Below are 16,998 nucleotides of genomic sequence, written 5' to 3' on the forward strand. Positions count from 1 at the left end.
ATTATTCTGTGATGCCCTTGAATTATAGATTGCATGCATGGACACCCGAAAGCAGATGTATTTCCTATACTTTAATAATTGTCCCATCTGGTCTCAAATATTACTGTGTAGATTTGGATATTTTCCCTCAAATAATAACCCAAATTGTAGTATGAGCCAGGAATTTAATACCAGACAAGTTTCATCAAAGCACTTGGGAGTTTTTGCCATTAGCTTGAGTAGGGCTGGGATTCCAGCCACTGTGGTTTTTAGTAAAGATACTCCTGGATAAACTGCAAGAGCAAGCAGAGGCCCACCCAGTGGAAGTGCCGATAAAATCATACTGCTCAGAAGGAAGAGGATAAATCTTCTTAGTCTCTTCAGAAAATTCACATCTCACCTTGCTTCCAGAAGGCTGGTGGATACCTCCGGCTCCAGGTATGTTACAAATCGTCACTAAAAACCTGGAAAGCCCTGAAGATCTTAGCCGGGGCCAGCCATGCAGATCCTCCTTGTTATTAAAATCCCTCCCTTGAAGTAATTTTGAGGATTAATAGAACAAGCTTTTCAAATAAGTTTCTTTTTTTCTTTTTTCTTTTTTTTTTTTCCCCACATGAAATGACATTATGTCAAATGAATGTCAATGTGGAATGCTACATTCAGTTTCCCAGCTACCCTACCTATCTTTTTAAGTGTCAGCATTCATTCTAAAATAAAGCTTGCATTTTGCATGTTTTTCACATTTTTCTTTGCAAACACCACCATTTTTAAATGGCAAGACCAAAGCATGAAACACTTTCTATTTGCCCTTGTAGGTCTTTCAGCGCTCCCAGAGCCCTTTTCGGTGGGGTTTCAGCAACTCAGTACATTTTCTGGTGCTTAACTCACTTTTGAGATCTGAACAGATAACACAGAGTAACATGAAAGGAGACAGAGAAACAAGCTGGAGGGAGTCTTCAAAGCACAGCTCTAAACAAAAGAAATACGGGGTCCTCATCCTGTCTGCTTCGCATTCTTGTTGTAAAGATTTCAGTTCATTCTGGTTTCCTTATCTCAGAAAAGAGATAGCATTGCTTGCTTATTGCACACAAAGGCTGCGGGAATTAATTGATTTAGACATACAGGCTGCTTTTGAAAGCCTGGAACATTATTAATATGAACCACTACCTGCCAAAGACATGACCAGCTAACCGCTGCACCCTCTGTGACAGTGTTTTACAGAATCACTGCAATTATTTCCAACCGGCAGAGGATTAAGGAGGCCAAGCAGAGCTTTCTATTCAGCAAATTCATTTTCTACTTTATCCCAAAACTATATCCCTTGCCTTGCTTTTGCTCATCAGAATTCAGTTTCCAGGCAGGGTGCCTGTGGGATCTGCGGGGCTGGCCCAGGGTAAGACTGCAAGGGGCTTCCAGGCTTTTAGTATCTGTTTGTAACTTACGTGGGGCCAAAGACCTTTCCACCAGCCTTGTTGTCAGAGCAGGAGCTCACACTGCTGTTTTTAATGTCTGTAGAGCAATTTTATTTCCCTGGGGCTCCTGGAGGCATTTATCCAGCTTAGGATTCCTTCCACAAACCACTATTCAAGCACCACTTTCGAAATGGCAGCTGGCCGTGGCAGGCGCCAATGCGCTGTGCTTTAGTCATGACTGTTGCTTCACACTTGTAAGTAGTGCTTTAGAGGTGTTTTTTTTTTTTTTTTTTTTTTTTTACCCTGATTGCTTCCAGCTCATCCCAGCACAGCAAGAAAATATTTCCGCACCTTGTTGGTCTTCTGGATTGTGCAGATATTGTGCCATAGGCTGTAGTACCATATTTTCTTGCCTTTGAGCTCTTTTAGTATTTTTTTCCTTCTCTCTTTCCTTTTGCTTCAAAGCTCTGCAGTTATGCTTTGCTGGACAAGTCACATTCCAGGAAGAGTTAAAGTAAGGAATAAGTTGCTTGAAAAGATGTGTATCTTTTATATAAAGTAAGTGTAGCAAGCCAGAATGTTTCCTTGGCTTCCCCATGCATGTGCATTTACTGCTAGCAGTAGTTAAAATGGGATGGACTATTTCAAATGTTTATGTGATTGAATAGAAACATTTTGTAGGAAAAAGCAGTTTCATAAATATTTCGAAGTGAAAAGTCTTTTTTTCTTTTTTTTTTGCTTTGATCATATTTTTGCTGTTTTGACTTTAACGCTTTGATTCTATATTGTTGTAGGTACATTTTTTAAATTACTGTGTGCATGCCTTTGATAAAAATGTAAATAAACGAAGTGCTTTGATAAGCTTGTGCTAATCTTCCATGAATGTATTTTTCATCTTTCATATTTTTTTCTAGGGGAGAATCCAAACTCTCATTCATCTGTCTGAAGCAGGAAAAGGCACAATGGTACAATTTCATGGAACAATTTCATGTTCCTCATGGATTGAGGAACAATCTCATGGAATAGAATTTATAGTGTGACAGCATCTTTTGATGCACAGCTCTTGAAGAGTTTTCCAGATTTTCTTTCTTCCATGGAAACCTCTAAGAAGTTCCCACTTTTTTCTCCATTAACCAATCCTCTGCAATTTCAAAACACCACAATATTTCAGTAAGGTATACCAATATAATAATATGATTATATTTTATTTAATAGCAAAGTGGATTGGAGAGGGACTGATGTAACTTGGCCATCACTAGTCAAATGCTCCTATACTCTATAACTTTAAAGCCCAGTTAATTTATATTTTTGTTTCCCTTAGTCCAAACTGGAAGGTAGTGCAGGAATTCATTCATACTCTGTGTTGTAGACCACAGATAGAAACTTTTACCTGAAGCTCTTTATTTTCACTCAGAAAGGGCTGGAAAAGAGGCTTTAAAATGATAAAACTCAATCTGGCCTTTGCTGAGGAAAACTTTTTTTTTTTTTTTTACTCTGATATATATATTATTAAAGCTCATCTAAAAGTCAGGAGGAATTCAAATTAGGAAACAATCTTCTAATAAAATTGGTTTTGTAATTGCCAGTACACCTTTTGGTATGTGAGTGGCAGCAAAATGTGGTGACAAATTTCAGTTTTGCTTTCCCCCCAGAAGAGATGTCTTAGGCTTGTATGCGAACCTGGATGAATTCAATTAGAGACGAACTTCGGTAATATGCTAATTCATCAGGCACTATTCATCACTCTAAACATGAACAGCCTCAGTTTTAATTTCCACTTGTTGATATCTGGTGTATCAGATCTATAGAAGAGAGCAATAAAAATCAATTATCTTGAATTTTGTCTGCAATTCCCCATAAAGATTTGATCCTTTGCAGAGGAATTTTATGGATTTCATTCAAAATCAAATTATCCAGGTCAATTTTCTAATGGGAAGGGAGGGAAGGAAATGTGATCTTTTGACTCTCTAGACAATTGAAAGATGAATTCAGATATTTGGCAATCAAAATGTTATGTTCAAATATTGCAGACAGTATTACACTATTTTGGTGAGACTTTTATTAAAATGTGTGGTAGTTTTTAAACTCTACTTCGATGCGTAATTATATTTCTATGTAGTAATTTGCCTGGAGGTTTTAATAAAATCTTACAAATGTTATTTTATTATTTTTTCATTTGGGGGAAATTTTTAATCAAAGATCTTTCAAATTACTTTTTGACATTGTTAACAACTCTTGTTCTGTGAGTACTAAGATAGAGATAAGGAAAAGATATTATTATATTGATTGCTTACTTTTTTTTTTTAAAATAAATGGTCTAGAAGTTTTTATTTCAGTCCTTAGTGCTTAGCAAGTACTTCTAGTTAAGCCTGATACACATATGCATTCAATTTCTGTTTGAGAATCTTTTGTATTAAAATACAGCATGTAGCCTTTGGATCCTTTTGAAAATGAGGAGGCTTTTCTTTTTTTTAGTCATTTTGACTAAGATTTTAGGATCTGATAACTGTTTGTAACCATTGTGTGTTTTACAACAAGTTTAGCGTTCTTCACTTTTGAATTTTTAAATGCTTCATGAAGAATTCTTAGTTCTACTCACACTGCTTGGAGGAAGTTACTATTATCTCTGTTTCAGCACAGGGACTTCAAGTGGCACATCAAAATGTGATAGTAGGTGCTGCTTCCACATCGTATTCTTTTCACAAATGCATTTACCCCTAAATATTCCTTCTCCTCCGATCAATTTCTGAACTGAAATAGTTTTCAGTTCAGAAAATTAAAGTGTTGTCATGCAGAAGTCAATGAAGAAGACCATGCTCACTGAGGGGCAGCTGCGTGGGTGGGAGGGACGAACTGGGACGTGCACCATGCTTACAGCTGCTCCACGTCTCATCTTCAGGAAGCTGCTCATGTGAATAAACTCACGTGTGATGGTTTGCAGGACCCAGACTACAAGTTGCAGGCACCTCCTTTCACACGTTGCTTCCTGTCTTGGTTTCCTGGGCTGAGTGGAGGTCAGGTGCACTTAAACTGAAGAAGAAACTCTCAGGAGAGAAATTACTGCCCATCCGTATGATGAATGGCTGAAGAGACATCAAGTAAAGCTGAGCTTCATCTTGGCATCCAGTAAAAACACAAATGCACATTTTGTGCCAGACATCTGTGTTTGTTCCAAGGAAAGCCCTCGGAAAGAGTCTGGCATTTCTCCACCTGGAGCCTGTGAAAAAGGCAGGAAAGTTCAGTTTGCTTTTTACTTAGTGTGTGCTGTGTTATGTCCCTGGATACTGGAAGCTCTTAAAAGTGGAGCAGTGTATTTCCATTCAGACCCTGAGCCCTACTTATCACCAGGTGCACCGTGCACTTTCCAAATCACTACCCTGAAGTGTGCCCTGGCCAGTATTTCTGTTAATATTTCTTACCTTCTGGCTGGAAATAGCGAGGGTATTCCCTCATGGCATTGAACATTAGAACATTTACATAGATACACAATTAGAGTGTTCTCAAGGAATATGTAATCGTATCAGTATATACAATTAAAGGTTCCCAGTGAGTTCTGTAATTCCTTTAAAAACTTACAGCCCTTTGATGTGATACGTCATGTTCCTGTGTTCATTGGAATACTTGTGAATATTTGCTTCCAGTCCCTTTGTGCTTCATTATTCTCTTAAAGATGACCATCACCTCCCTGTTTTTATGTAAAGAAGACCTCTGGGTTGGTTGCTTTGGGTTTTTGCTGGCTTGTTTTACAGTTAAAAGATCCATATCTTGCCTATTCTGAAAGATTTCTTGAATGAGTGAGAACACAGTAAAATTCACAACACTGATCATAGACTTTTCACTTTAAAGTATACCTCGGTTTGTTTTTACTAGCCTCTTATAAAGAAGTAGAAGAAATGTTGTCTTTGATAAAGCATTTCTTTCTTCACTTATCTCTTGTAGGAATTCACAGTTCACGTCTCATTATGATCAGAATGATTCTGGTACTAGAAAGGTTTCAAACCTTTTTTTTTTTTTTTTGTCTTTGTTAAATTACATTTTATTTCCCATTTATATGAATGGAACCTTGAGGTCTGGCTCATGTTTTGGCAGCATGAGATGTTATAATACCTCTGGACAAATCAAGAAAATGCAGTGAACATGATTTACTTAACCATCTTTAGGGCATCTCTAATGGCTTGCTTAATCTTGAACATATAGAACCTAAAGTAAAGACATTAATCAGGTTCCTAGAAAAGGAGAAGGATTATAATCAAATGAAAACTGCTCCCAAGCAAAAAAAAGGATCAGCCTAGTAGATGAGAAAAATGGTGGGGCAGAGGCAGGAGGAAACAATGCAGATGATATTCATAGTAGTTTTTTTTGTTCGTTTGTTTTGTGTGTGTTTTTTGTGTTTTTTTTTGTATGATGCTTTGGTAATATTGACAGATTCCTGAAACTTTATCTTATACCTCCGCTGTACTTTGAAGGCAAAGAAACTGTAGGATTCAATGTTTAATTGCTTTGGTGTAAATTAGCAATCAGTGTTCTAGAATATTAAAGTGCCAGGCAAGTGAGTGATGCTTGATAACATAGGAGAACTGTAAAAAAAACACCTTAGCAAGAGAAATAGAGCTGTAGATGAGAGGACCTTATTTTCCACTTTTAATGTATTCTGTATAAAACTTCCAGGTTATTTCCCCAAGCAACCTTAGCAAAGAGAAAAGTGGAATTTTAGATTTTGAAAATAATTATGTAGACCCTGATTCTGTATTCACTGAATATATCTGTATGGGTTGTTGAATCAGAAATCGGATTCTTTGCTGCAGTCATGGGACGGCTCACCATATAGACACATCCACTGATTTTCTGAAGATTCAGGATTAAAACGGGAGGTGGAAAGTGAGGCTAAAGGTGCCAGTGATTAATGGAACTGCATCAGCTTCATAAAATATTGTGTTTCGATGGAGATTTCAGGTATTAATTTGAGGGAAGTTAGATGCGTAAGTTCAAATGAACTTGTAATGTGGAAGAAAACCCGTGCTGCACACAGCATGGAGTTACCCATCCACCACCAGGCAGCTGCTGCAGTGTGACTCTTTAGCATGAAAGCCTTAATTCTGATGCAGACAGCTGAAGGCCAGCTTGAGTCCAGGATAGCCATAACCTTGCTCGTTGGTGTTTATCGACTTCTGTCAGCCGTCTCTGCGGCGCTGACATAAATATGGCTATGTCAAGCTGTAAAGATAGCTCCGTACCAATTTAGTTTAGTTCACTTACTTTAGCTCTGAGGATAGCTAGACACTGATAGCTGTGGCAGACTAGCTCCTGGCATAGTCTTTTAGAGACATTTTACAGTAATCTGAATGTCTCGTCTATTTAAAGGCCATTTTTTTGCTTTGGCTTGATACAATTTCAAGTCAGGTTAGAAGTTAATGTTTAGGTAACTTAAAAACAAACAAACAAACAAACAAACAAACACACTGCCTAAAAATTCCAGGTGCGAATTGCACACCCCAAGGATGCATAGGCCAAGTTTTTCAAATCTTCTGAGACCATGCTCCAGACATGTACATGGGCATATAGTCAGCATACACAAGATATTGTAAGTCTAGCTACAATTCTGCCATAGGTGCAATAGGTTTGTACGCCCCAGTATAGAGCAGTGACCAAGATTTCTCCTCAGTTGCTTCGATATAAATGTAGAATAGCTTTACCGTCTTCACTACCAAATATAAAGCAGTGCAGAACAGATAGATACAACTTCAGAGCTACATTTGAAACAGAATGCTTCCATTTAAAATCTAAATGTGTTCTATTTGAATGAAAGCTATTATTTCATAAAAAATAAGGTTTTATTTTAAACAAAATTATTATTAAAAACAGTTATGTCAGAAATACTACCTTTGCCCGCGTAGAGGCAGGTATATATATTTTAGTAATACATTTAAACTATGCCAGAAAGCATATTTTTGTAATGGTTATTAGGGGTTACATGACAGTAGTTACTTCATTATTCATATTCAATATTAACAATTTATTAAACTGTAATAAAAGTACTCGGCTTCATCCATTGCGAGATGAAAGTGAGAACTGTGAAATGTTATCCTTGAAACTTATTAAAGGTACAGAGTTAGAAGAATGTAAAAAGAGGACAAAGTTAGGATGATATTTCAGAGAATCCAATGATGATAAAAGAAGACTATTCATTACTCAGTATTTTTATTTTATCTTCCTTCTAATTCATTAAAGGTGCCTAACTAGTCTTTATACGATGCCAGAATTTGTGCTAAAATACAAAGTGGAAAAACGAGGAGTCCTCCAGATATGATACTAGAGTGAGACTTGGGTCTGGATTTGTTGTTACATTGCCAGCTTGGTGACAGCTTGGTGACAGTCACATCTTTATACTCGTGCTGAGCTCAGGCTTTGGCTATTCTGATTGCAGGCTCTTCAGAGCATGAGCTTCTGCTAGCTTGCAACAAGAGCAGCTGAGTTATGAGCTTATGACTGTAGCTCTTGTTTCTTGAATACTTCTACAATGCAAATAAAAATAGTCATATTAGTAAGTATAAAAATCGCATGTTCAACAAACAAACAAACCCCAGCACACCACCTCACCTCCACCTGTTGTTTTCCCTCTCTCTAGTACAGTCCATAACTACCATCACAACTCAGCATCAATGACATCCTTCTGTGAAGTCTGAAGTCCTGTGTTCTTCGGTTTACTGCTTCTTAACTAAAGCCAGACTTTCAGGGGCTCTGAGCATGTGGAGCAAGACCAGAGGAAGGATGGCTGAGCTCTCTGGAAACTGAGTCCCACTTTCCACACTGTCTCCTGTAGAGCTGGTAGAAGCAACATTTGTTGGACTAAGCAAAGTCGTAAATATGCTAGTCAGGCTCTGTTGTTAGGAGTGCCAGCCTAGCTCATTTTATTCATTTAAAAATAAAAGATTGTCAAAAGGGAGGGCGTAGTCTCTGCAAAGGCCAGATTAAATATGAGTGTTTGTGTATAAGCTAGAGAACAATTCCTTTTTCCATGATACTGTTAGAACCAAAACACTAACTCTGCTTGTTTTAATGTGTATAATAGTGCCTAACTTTTCTGTTTTTTTTTTTTTTTTTCATTTTTTTTTTTGTTTTGATGGAGGGGGGAGAATCTCAGCTTTTCACAAAGGCATTTGTTAGCTTTATCTTAATTTTGCAGCTGGTGAAACCATGGCATGCAGAAGGGAAGTGACACACCTAAATGATTATGTTATAATGGTGAAAATAGAGCATAAATCAGCTGGGGCTGAGCCCAATGCACTGTCCTTTACATCAGAAAAGAGACATGACTTGAGGGTCAGTATTAAGTCTAAAGTATTGTGCTTACTTTGAAAAAAAAAAAAAACAGTTATTTGCCATGATGAAAGTTTCCAAAGCTGGCTGTTTAGAACAAAGGCTAACAATCTGCCTTGTTATTATAGTCACCTGTATGGCAAGTAGCTTCCCAAATTTGTGACTTACTCATGCTTTTTCTTATTTTGTGAGATTGTGTAACAGTGAGGAGCTCACAAACTGAAATTGATTGATAATTATTGCTGGGAGAGAGACAATACTAAAGTCTCCTTGCAGGGACCTAGACCAGGGCAGGGAGAAGCCAGAAAGGCTAATGGTACTCAGGATCAAATCTTGGTTGTACTTGTTCCTAGGATCTTACTATGACTGACGGAAATTCTCAACCTCAGATGGAGAAGGAAGCATAAGAACTTCTATCACTTCTGAAAGTACTGTGGCTAGGAAAATTAGGCATATTTCATTTCCATCTCTCTATTAAGCTATGTTGACAAACCAGGCTATTGGCCAGTTTTGTAGAGTATTAGTAATTAACTAAGTAGCCTAATTATCAGAGCTACTTTGGTGTCCCAAGAGAAAATCCATTTCCACCTATGATTTAAAACAAAAATACTGCACTGAGAGAGATTTTATTGGCTTGGCCAATGGTTTGCAAGTGAATCAGAGGCTACAACACACTGCTGTTTGAAGTTGCACTTGGTGGCTTTTAAAAAGATCCCACTGTTTATGGATCAGATGGAGCCTAATCTGTCTATTTACTTTTTCCTGTGCAAAGCATCACTTTAATGCCAGTCTGCTGAGACTGGCCGAGGCTGGCAGAGATACAGTTGCATCATTAGAGCAAAGGTGCCAAAAGGGATGTTTGGCTCTTTCAGATCTCCAGCTCTTCGATCTCCTTTATGCCAGCAGGCAATATTTATTAAATACTCTGAAAACCAATTTATTCAGTTTAAATTACACTGGCAGCATAAAACTGTGTGCAATCAGCAGAGCTGCTGGTCTGAGCACAGGACAGGCTACAGGAATCCTTAAAGTCCACATTGCCATGCTAAGTTCAGGTCCCAGTACCTTCCTTTAGATATGCCTCCATGAATGAGCACAGGTAGACCAAAGCTTATGGTCCTCTGTGTTGGCTGGATGAGACCCAACCCTGCTTCACAATTTGCAGAGTTGTTCTGCCTGGGTGTACTCGTCTGGGCAGAAGGCTGCACCTCTGGCTAATGAAAGCTGCCTGCTTCATTGCAGGGTTGCTCCAGGATTGCCCTAGGATCGTGTGGCGTGGAAGTTCCTCTCCCTCCTGTGATGGTGTAGCTGATGTGGCTTTGTACCTTCTGGAGTTGTAGCTGCCATTCAGTTCTCTTGTAGTGATGGGCACAATCATGCTGGAAATATTTCTCAAGGGCTTGGAAGAGAAATGGCACTCTGCATTGCTTCATGTCCTTTAAAACTATTGCTTTTCACTTTTAAGGATGAAAATGTGCTTTTCACTTTTAAGGATGAAAATGCTGCTTGTTGCTACTCTTGAGGGCATCATTAATCAGGTCTTACTGAATGCTCATCGGTTTAGTAGATTTATGTGTATTTATTGTAACATTTCATGTGCAGTTACATCTATTACACCTAGGCAGGTGCAGATTCGTGGCTCGACAGGTATATTGTTCCTTTGCTGAGTCAAGGGAAGATTTTACCCAGCCATGCCAGAGAGCTTCAGCTGGCTGTATGAACTGAAATATATTTAAGATTGTAGAAATGTATTTAAGATTGGTAGCATTTGAAATAATTGGTGAGGACAGAAACTGAAATGAGGATCCAGTTGTGCTCAGCGTTGCATGAATATATAGTAAGAAGAGGCTTCTAGTCTAAATATATAGAGAGGTGAATGTGTGTGTGGGAAAAGTCACAGAATAGAGAAGTGATGTGTGCAAGATCTCACAGCAGATTGTTTGAAAATCTTGGCATGAACCCATAACTCCTGTTTTCTGGGGCTATTCCCTTGTTCTTCTCCAACTCAGCCTGCCAATACAGAGTTGTCATCTGTACATGGATACACAGATGTCATAGTGGACTGCAAAGCCAGATCTTCAGCTCATTGAAAATCAGTGTTTTGTCATGATGTCAATAAGGCTATACTGTTTTACATTATATGAGGGCTTTTCACTAAGTTTTTGTTGATGTCTTCTAGTATTTTTAAGACTCAGAACTCTAAAGTCAGGACTTTCAATATTTCCTGCCTAATTTAGGTATGAAATCCATACTTAGGCTGAGAAGGCTATGGCCAGATTTTTGATGGGTGATTCTACTGGGAGCCTGAGTCTGTGGTAGCTCCAATCACTCATGTCATTGTTTACGTAGGAATGTAAGTGCTGTACTTCAGGCCACCTAGTTTGAAAATTTGTCTGAAATATTGCTAGACATTCCAGTATAGCCAAATGCTCCTATTGCCTTTGTTTGGTTCAACCATCCATCCTTTTGAGTTTTCTTCATTTATAAAACTAATGGTCTTGATGCATAGCTTTTGCATTAATTTGACCTTGTATAAACAGATAACATTTGCAAAAATTGGTTTAGCTTTTTCATAGGTTCACAATAGGAATGATTCAGGTTCTATATTTTGGGTCTTTATCCCACTGGACTGCTGCTAACTTCAACAGTACAGGACAAATCAACTATGGAAGTAAATTGCCCAAAATGCCTTTACTGAATTAAGCATAACGTTCTCAGGTTGGTTCTCTTTCTCAAGCTGGATTACTTCTAAAATCAGCCTATTTCTGAGGATGGTTCCCTTCAGCTCAGTCAAAAATATCCTTTAATTTTCAGCAGTGCTTTGAAATGACCTCACAAGGTTATATAATAACTTTTACAAGGAGATCTGGAGACTGTAGAAGCATGATGGGCTGGTATTTCACTTACATCTGGATGTACTGTGTGGCATATTAACACTGCAGACACATCTGCTATTCCTAAGGGGCTGAGCAAACTTCATGATCTTGGGCAGATGCAGTACGCAGGGCTGACAGAGCAGACAAAGACTCATCACAAGTTGCTATAGCAGGTGAGAGATGGATGCAGGGGAATTCATCGGGGCTTATCGCGGTGGTGCGTGATGTGCAAAATAACATAAAGCATGTGGCTGTGTTGGGAACAGACTATGATGAACTAAATTCTATCATGAATATAAAGGAGCAAGAGTTAATGATTTAACTACTGTCATTCTCCCAATAGCTTAAAGTCTGGTTCCCAGTGACTACACCTCTGTCACCGCACCAAGCTTGATCTTGTCTGCAAGACCAGAAGGGTCACTAGAAACATGAACAGTTGCAAGCCAAGTCATAGTTTTACCCAGAATTTCTAAATCACTAAATCCACAGAAGTGGTAATATTCCATGTGGTATGTTTGTTTTTATTTTTAGACTTCTGTACTGTTGTTATACGCAACTGAGAGATCTGGCAAGGTTTTGAACCCTGGAAGTACATTTTTATGCCTATCTTTCACACTCATGTAGCTAATTCATATAATCTACATTATTATTTTAATAAACAACTTCCTCCTTCTCTTTGAAATCATCTTTAGATTTTTCTCTTCAATTTGGAGTGTAAATTCTCTGAGGTAGAGGCTAGTCTTTCTGTCCTCTTCCTGTGCCAATGTTTTTTAGGCACTGCAGCAGTACCACTAATAACCAATAAAATAATAGTCTCTTCTCCCTTGTCCTCCTCTTTCTTGGTCTTGTGTCAGACTCTTACTTTATACTGTATGATTGCAATTTGATTTGACCATTTACTGGCATTATTTTGATCATTATCTTCCTGCTGTGTTCTATATTCAATTTTCTTTTACTTCAAAACTGCATAACACTGAATGAAAAGAATAAGAGCAGTTAACAATGGCAAAGTAGGGCATTATCACTAAAAACAAATTGAGTTGTTCATTCCAGGGCTTTTGGTGGTCAGCAGTTCAGCACATCTTTACCTGCAAACTGCTTCTCACTAACACCTGAATGCAGAACTATCTGTAGGTATAGGCAAGAACAGACAGTTGTCTGAGATAACAGGTTATTCTGGAGCAGTAGCATGGTTGCAGCCTTCTGACAGCTCTGTCTATGCCAATCAGTCTGGCTGCAGCTTTTAATGATGCTGAAGAGAGGTGGTAGATAGGCTGGGGGCCAGCACCTCTTGCTGGAGGTGAGAGCAAGGATTCTCCCTGGTCCCCAGATGGCAAAAAAAAAAAAAAACAAAAAACCAAAACAAAACAAAAAAAACACCAAAAGCAAATCTGTGGAGCCCTGACACTGGGTATCTCACCCAGCTCTGTATTCACATCTTCCCCTTCCAACAGCAGGAGAATTATGGCTTTGTCTGGATCCAGACACTCACTCTTTTGTTTCAGCATTGTGTATGCTGCATTGAAGACTCCACTTTGAAGACAAGACTTTCCAAAGCCCCTCAGAAACTCAAGAAGATGGAAGTCCCAGCTACTTTCATTTTAATGACGCCCTAAATCCTTCTGAAATTTCCTTCCTAACATATAAGTTCAGTTAAATGCCAGTAACACTGCCTTGTGATTTTGGCATTTTAATTTTCAAGTTTGCCAGCCACTGAAAACTTTGTTACTAGAACAGCCTCTGACACCACTGCAGGTTGGGCCCTGGCATCTGCAATGTAGGGAAATTATTCTGGGAATAAAAGTGGATGTGCCCTGGGCTAACTCCACTCCCTTTGCAGGAAAGAAGAGTCAGATTAAGCACTTTAGAAGATCCTGAGTACTCTTAACTAAGGCATTAATGAAATGATGGCTTTGCAAATAAAGCAAAGGTTGAAGCCTTTCCACTAATGGTTGACCTCAGCAGAGATGATCTTCTCAAGTCCCAGGTAGGGGAGTTTAAACATGATATAATTTGAGTAGATGCTGGCAACCGCTGCTTGCAACATCAAAAGAGGATACTGACAGGATGTGCCAGGAGGCTGGGTACAGCCCTGCAGGCTGTGCCAGCAGAGCTTTGCAGGAGGAAGCGCTTTCCTTGGGTACCGCCGGATCTGTTGTGACTTGTACCAGAAATCCATTCTCATGTTGGTGTTAGTGGTATTGGCCTTTCTTCAGAGATGACTTCTTCTCATAGGCTGCATTCTTGCTAATGCTCCCGGGCCTGTTTTCTGTCTCCCAGTCCAAATGACACAGCACACGAATAAACTCTCTCTCTGGACTCATATCATGCAATATTGGCAGGACTGCAGCCACGCTACTTCCTCGTGGGCTCTGTCTGCACTTAATTATAGATTAAATTTTATTTTCGACAGCTGCCAATCTGGCACATTGCAGAAAGTTAAACTTAAATAAAAATAGGAAGAAAAAATCAGCTCTGACAACTCACCAATGAAGAGAATTTGCTCTGCATTTGCTGCATGTGTGTCGGTATGCCTGGTATTGTGTGATGGTGTATTAGCAATGAGAAAGTAGCAAATTATGGTTAGCCTTTCAGCTATGCAGAATATAACCATTCTGGTAGAAAATGAGAGAAAGCAAGGGATTGGAGGTGGTTTTAGTATCAACTGCCCAGAGACACCAGGGTATTATTTAGTTTCATAACCTATGTTGATCCAGCTTGCTGAAAAAAATCGAGGAAGGAATAATTTGCACTTTTCATTATAATTATAGGAAGACCTTGTAAATTAATTCATTGGTAGTCAGGTAAAGTTTAATTACACTAGGCAAAGAGAAGGTGGCATCTTTCTCAGTACTACTCCCCTGTGGCTAACCTTCAGAAACAGATTCAGAGCATCATTAAATCTTAGGCTCTGGAGACTGAATTGGCTTTGTGACCATTTATAATCCAATTAACAATAAATAAATAAACATACAAATCCCAAGCTCCATCCAAATGGTCAACACAGACAAAAAGTAAGTTAAACTCCCATAAAGTTCTCTTTAAAGAAGAGAACTAAAAGAAGTGTCATAAAATTACTTCTTTTAGCAAATTGTAGGTATTAGCATTTTTAAGATTTGAGATTTTTTTATAAAGAACCTGATGGTCCCCGATGTCTTTCCAATCAACTCCGTGTTATTGTTCTCTTTTGCAAAACAAAAATATGAAAATGAAAAAGCATTACAGCGTTTCATCATATGCAGCAGGATTTAAAGCTTCTTTGGAGAAATTGCACCTCATTATCTGGAAATACAGCTATCTGCTCTGAAAACAGCCCAAGATGACTGAACGCAGCAACTTGTCTGTTTAGAAACACCGTCAAGTGTAAGTTTATTTCCCTAGTGCTCTGTTTTCCATTGGTTCCCCACTGAATACGAAATGAAGTTAGAGATTTCTGCCTGATGTTCAAAACCCTACAGACAATTTATTGGTTTGTTTGTTTGTTCTTAGCTGTAATAGAGACCTACTATATTAGGTAGTTTGCAAAGTTGTACCTGGACAGTCCCTCCACTGGTGCCATTGTGGAAAAAAATAAAAGGACAAGACTGAGTGATGACTTTTGGGCAAGTTCACAAAACAAGCCAGGAATGAAGCCAAATCCTGTGACATTCACACTAGTTTAACAGCAGCCAAATCACACTAGCTGCCAAAGCTACTCAAGTAAGCACATCTTTTTCTACAAGCATTATCTCTCATAACTTCTACCATAATAGTGAAATTTCTAATCTCAGGATGCAAAACAACATCCTGTTTTATGTCAGCTGCAAAATTTATTTTATCAAGCAATTAGGGTATCAGCCCAGGAAGATCTGTCAGACATGCTTGTTCCTTTGATTTAGCTTCCCAAAAATCAACACTTTTTTTCCAATGCTCTAGCTCAAGGAGGAGAAGGAGGAAGATGAAAAGATGGAGGAGAGAGTCATTATGTCCTTAAAAGTCTTTTGGCATCTAGATATTACAGAGCTGAAAGCACTATTCATAACTAGATTAATAGGAAGGAACTTGTGGGATAAAATTTTGTTTAGTGTTATTTATTATTCATAGAATGTGTCGTTTGATTGTCTTGAACCTTCTAGACATCCCATCTTCTCCCATTTGAAACTTGAGCCCAAAAAGCTTCCTTTTCACCTCTTCACTTTGTGTTTATACATGATGTGTGTACCTGCACCTGCATGCATGCCTGTGTGGATTGATGGCTACTTGGGGGAATACTTTTTCAAACAGTTAAATAAATACATATGCAAACTTGTTTAGCAACTCTACTTTTAGATGAAGACCTAGGATATAACTTCTTGGTTGCTATAAATTTGGTCAGCAAAGGTTTATGACAGACACCAGGCATCCTTCCCATTTGCCCTGGACAGTACACCTAGCCAAAATCATAGAATTATAGAATCATAAGATGGTTTGGGTTGGAAGGGGCCTTAAAGATCACACATTTCCAACCCCCCTGTCATGGGCAGGGACTTCTCCCACTAGACCAGGCTGCTCAAAGCCACATCCAGCCTGGCCTAAACACTTAAATCATGTGATGCAGCCTTCACCATTGACAGAATGGCTGCATCTATTTCAGTGTTTGTAGAAGAGTATGAATACTTGTTTTCCTTATTTTACCTTACAGAGGTAAATGCTTACCTTAATTATCAACAATGTGCAGTATCTGAGTGTCTGGGTAGATGTACATCTAATGGCATGTATGCTTAAATGTGTCTTCATCTGAAGATTCAACCTAATTGTTACTTACCTTTTTTATTAACCAGCTATCTATGCTGCATAGGCGTGTTGGTGAGCTAGTACTTCCAAAAGAAAAGAACTGTGATTATAATCCACATTGTTATTAATAAAAAGCACATTTGACTTAAGACAAAGCTTGGATCATATGAATATGTAACTGTATTATAACAGATCTGCCAAGAGGTTTGCAGGATTGTAGATAGAAGATGAAGTGATTAATTAAGGAATAACATCCACACAGTGAAAAGTCCCTAAAGATAAGTATGGCAAGAGGTATTTTAAGGAAAGGACCTAGGGTTTCTGTATCTGGATAATTTTATGCAAATCTTCAGTGGCAATGCTTGTGTGCATGTGAATATATTTTCCCTCTTTTATAAGTGCTCTCAAGCCTGGGGTCCCAGATTCCTTGTGACAGTCCCCCAAAAACTCACAGGCTGTTCCTACATAATGAGGCTCTTTGAAGCCTCATACACATCAACCAGCAGTCCACGTGCCTAAAAGTTACAGGGGAGGACCTTTCAGGTGCTGAAGATGAGGGTGACCATCTGCTCAGGGGAAGAGGGGCTGTGAGTAGGACATGGGTGTGTAGCACATGGCGCCCTTGGCTAATGCTGAGGAAGGTCATCTCATTTCTGACTCCT

At 38.7% G+C, this 16,998-nt stretch overlaps 1 long non-coding RNA gene across 1 annotated transcript in view; it reads left to right on the top strand.

Moving 5' to 3' along the window:
* The window catches only part of LOC121075800, a 35,629-nt gene extending 23,366 nt beyond the window's left edge, over positions 1-12,263 (top strand). The window contains exons 4-5 of the long non-coding RNA XR_005823165.1: positions 2,306-2,566; positions 9,951-12,263. This is a non-coding gene — a long non-coding RNA (uncharacterized LOC121075800). The remainder of the gene's footprint in view (positions 1-2,305; positions 2,567-9,950) is intronic.
* The last annotated feature ends 4,735 nt before the right edge of the window (positions 12,264-16,998 follow it).

The sequence above is a fragment of the Cygnus olor genome, chromosome 1 (assembly GCF_009769625.2).
Source record: "Cygnus olor isolate bCygOlo1 chromosome 1, bCygOlo1.pri.v2, whole genome shotgun sequence".
NCBI lineage: Eukaryota > Metazoa > Chordata > Aves > Anseriformes > Anatidae > Cygnus > Cygnus olor.